A 4030-nucleotide genomic window follows, 5' to 3' on the forward strand; every position below is an offset into this window, starting at 1 on the left:
ACCCTGCAATATTTGCCTTTATGTGTCTGTCTTATTTCACCCAATATAGTGCCCTCAAGATTTCTTCATCAACCCATTTCTTTAAGATGGTTTTGCTCACACACCATACATACTGTCCTAAGTAAACAATCATTGGTTCCCCATATGTGAAACTTTTTGTAACCCTTTAATAATCAATAGCTGCTCCAGTCCCAAGTGAAACTCTTTGTGAAATTGTTTTTGTGAAATTGTTTTGTATGATCAATAACTGCTCCAGTTCCAAGTGAAACTCTTTGTGTAATTGTTTTTTGTGATCAAGAGCTAACTGCCAACTCTGCTTCTGTTAGAATAGCTTGCTTGCTTGCATTTCTAGGATACGGTTTCTGTCTATATAAGGCACCAGCGCACACAGGTGGGGGCTGCTTGCTGAACTCCCTGCATGGAGTGAGAGACAGCAGCCGCCTGCTAGCTGTCTAATAAAAGGCTCTTTAAATTCTGTTTGGCTGTCTCATACTTTAATTCGCGGGCACCGCAACATTTGGAGGCCCCAGTGAGATTATCTCAGTGTTTGCTGAGGCTCATATGTCGAGACAAAAGTCTGACTACCGGCCCTCCCCCAGGGGGTGAGCGCTGAGAGACGTTCCTCAGCCCCGGCGGAGAACCGAGTGGTCAAGCCTTGAAATTCAAAAATCCGCCTCTGGAGCCATCTGGATGTGGGCCCACAATGGTAAGAGATTTCTAATCTGGTCTTGTGGGGTACCCCTTTAGGGTCTTTAGGAGGGCTGGACGCAGCCATAACTCCGAGACCTGGCCTCGGACCACGACGTTGGCCGGTGGCATCAGGTTCAGGTTTTGGTTAGTTTCTGTTTTGTGTTTTGTTGTTAGTGTCTTTGTTCTGTTCTGTTTCTGTTTTGTCAACCGTCAGTCCCGCAATGGGTCAGTGTCTGTCTGCTTTCGCTTGCTCTCCATTGCAGTGTTTCTTAAAAAATTTCCAGGACATCCAGCAACAAGCTGCAGGGTTAGGAGCCACTGTTAACCCAGGAACTCTCTGGACCCTTTACAAATTCAAATGGCCAACCTTTCCAGATTCTAATTGCCCCCCCCCCAGGGCACTCTAAATTTGCTAATTACCTTTCAGGTTCAAAGAGTCATTTACGGGAGTGCAAGACACCCAGATCAGATTCCCTATATTGAAACCTGGATCAGCATCCTCATTGACTGCCCCAAATGGCTTAATCATTTTTCTGCATATTGCTGTCCACAGGCTCCAGGAGGGCTGGGGTGGGGGTGAACAGGCCCTTTGTCTGGAGGCAGCAGCGCATAGCTACAGACTCGGGTGTTGCCTTCCTGCTGCCGGTCCAGGCAGGCAAGCCTATCCCCATGGTTTGATTGCTGGTAAACAAACACTGGAGTGGTGAGCAGGTGCCAGGACCTGCCTCTGGCCAGGGCGCAGGAATTCCCCTGTGCAACAGGCTGCCAGTAAATTATTTGTCAATGATCAGCAGTCACCAGCTGGACACTGACTGGAGAGAGCAGAGACGGGTCCCTAAGTATGAGAGCCAGGGAGTGGTCCCCAACATCCTTTGTTTTTGGTATTTCTGTTCCATCATGGGTCACAGGACATCTGTCTGCTTGTACATCCAGGGGTGTCCAGGAGCAAGTGTGTTCCCAGATCCTGGAGACATGCTAGCCCCCTGGGAGGTGGTGTTGACTGCTGGCTTGGTGCTTAAAATGTGGCTCATCTTTTCTTAGTGACACCACTTGCTTTTTGTCTTGCAGCCTCTGACCTCAGAGAATCCTTTTGTAATTTCTAGAAACAGCAGACCACTGTTGGGGAGTGTCGGCCAGAGCCCCACTGAACAGCATATTTGGTCATCAGAAACAGCCACATGGAAAGGCCGAGATTGGGGTGGGGGGAGGTTAGTGAAGACAAGTGGCTTCTCTGCATTCAGCCAGGAGGTGGGGGTGAGGGCAGAGGCTCCCCATGGGGCACAATAAGCCTCACACTCGTCCCTGTGACTGAGCTGTGCTGGAGCTGACCTGCTAAGTGACAGCTGTCCCGCTGGAGCCCACCTGTCTATGTCTGAGGCACCATGGTGGTACGAGTGCTGCATGTCCTCACGGGAACCCTGCTGGGGGCCAGAGGCCACTTCCCTGGGCAGGGGGTGAGGCAGGCCACCTGAGGGCAGGGAGGCACAGGCTGCCACTCGGCTCCCTGGGACTAAAATTGTTCAACACCTAAACCATCCAAAAAGCGAGATGTACTCATTCTAAAGGGCCACCCAAAAGGCCCCCAGTCCTCAACCCCCCACAGGATAGTCCCCCCTTATCATGGCCTCCACCTTATTCCATAGGACCCACTGCCCCTAGCATGGGGCCCTTTCTGGAAATAGTTCAGGATCCCCCCCTCCACCCTAAGTTCAGGAGGACCCCTTGTTTCCATGCCGAAGTTTGTAAATATCTTTTAATACTCATTTTTAAAGTGGTTTTATATTGCAGAAGTTCATGGTATATCATTTAATGCAAAAATAAAACCATTTTACTTCAATGTTATTAAAAAGGTTTGTTTCATTAGGAAGTAAATGTGTTGTTTCAGTGTTTTGTGGCCTGTTTAAAGGCTTTTGTTTAGCAAAGTGAATGTAAAATACAGTAAAATGTTAAGTTGCCATCTACTTTATGAAATCCATCAACTTGGAATTTTTTTTAACTCTATCAAGGAAGTGAGATGTGCAATAAATAGTAAGTATGCAGTCATGTTTTTATGTCATGTTTAGAAATCCATAAAATTGCTCTTCCATGGTTCTTAAATGATATAAAGTAATTGTGCAATGTTACTAATGGTGAACTTAGCTGCTCTACCTCACTGGGCTGGGCAGGGGTCCCTGCTGCTAACCCCCTCCTCAAGGAGGGACCCAGAATTTAGTTTCTGGTCTCTCCATCCAACCCTGCTCCAGCTAAAATTTTGGTATTTATTCTGGACAAAAACCCAGACAATATACTTTATATTAATTGCTTCAATTTATATTTATTGAGCACCTACTGTTTTAGGTGCTGGGGATACAAGAGGGTCAAAACCCCCAAGGACTAATCTTTTTGTTAGAGTCCATTTTCTATACCCATCAGCCCACATGGAACAACTGTCAACAACTTCTGCAAAGCCTTTTCACGTCAGAAGAGAGAGAAAATCCATGCCCAAGAATGGAAACTAGTCGTGGGGCCAGATGGTTTGCCAACCACGGAGGTAGACTGCCTCAAAGCTGTTTTTTCCCTTCATCTGACCCCAGTGGGACCCTAAAACCAATCAAGGTAAGGAGGCTCACAAACGGTACCGCCAGACTCTAATAGGGGCTCTCCGTGCAGCAGCGTGGAGGCCTACAAATATGTCCAAAGCAGCTAAGGTAATTCAGAGGACCAGAGTCCCCTGCCGCTTTTCTAGAGCGCCTCCAGGAAGCTTACCGGTTATATACCCCTGCAGATCCGGAGGCACCAGAAAACAGGCGAGCAATTAATATTGCTTTTGTCACCCAGTCAGCCCCAAAATAAGGAAAAAGTTACAAAAGTTAGAAGGCTTTGAGGGAAAAGTACTAAGTGAGTTGGTGGAGGTTGCTCAACAAGTCTTCAATAATAAGGAAATTCCAAAAACTTAAACAAAAATGGCAAAGGTCCTACTTGCCGTAAGTGAAAACCAGGCATGGAATAAAAACCTAGGAAGGAACCAGAAATTCAAAGAAAAGTTGGGAGGAGGTAACAGACTATCCAGTGGAAAAAGAAGGACGAAGAGAGCCCCCTCTAGGCCAAAACCAATGCGTGTTCTGTAAGGAGGAGGGAGCCTTTCAGACTCTAAAAAAGGCACTCACTCAGGCCCCAGCCTTAACACTCCCAAATCTCAAAAAGCCGTTCCAGCTGCATGTAGCCAAGGCACAAAGGGCAGCAAAAGGAGTGTTAACACAGCGCTTGGGGCCATGAAGATGGGTCGGGTCGTAGCCTATCTTTCAAAGCGCCTCAATCCGGTTGCGGCAGGCTGGCCTAACTGTCTACACAGACAACCGGT

Source organism: Choloepus didactylus, chromosome 26, assembly GCF_015220235.1.
Source record: "Choloepus didactylus isolate mChoDid1 chromosome 26, mChoDid1.pri, whole genome shotgun sequence".
In the NCBI taxonomy this organism is placed as follows: domain Eukaryota; kingdom Metazoa; phylum Chordata; class Mammalia; order Pilosa; family Megalonychidae; genus Choloepus; species Choloepus didactylus.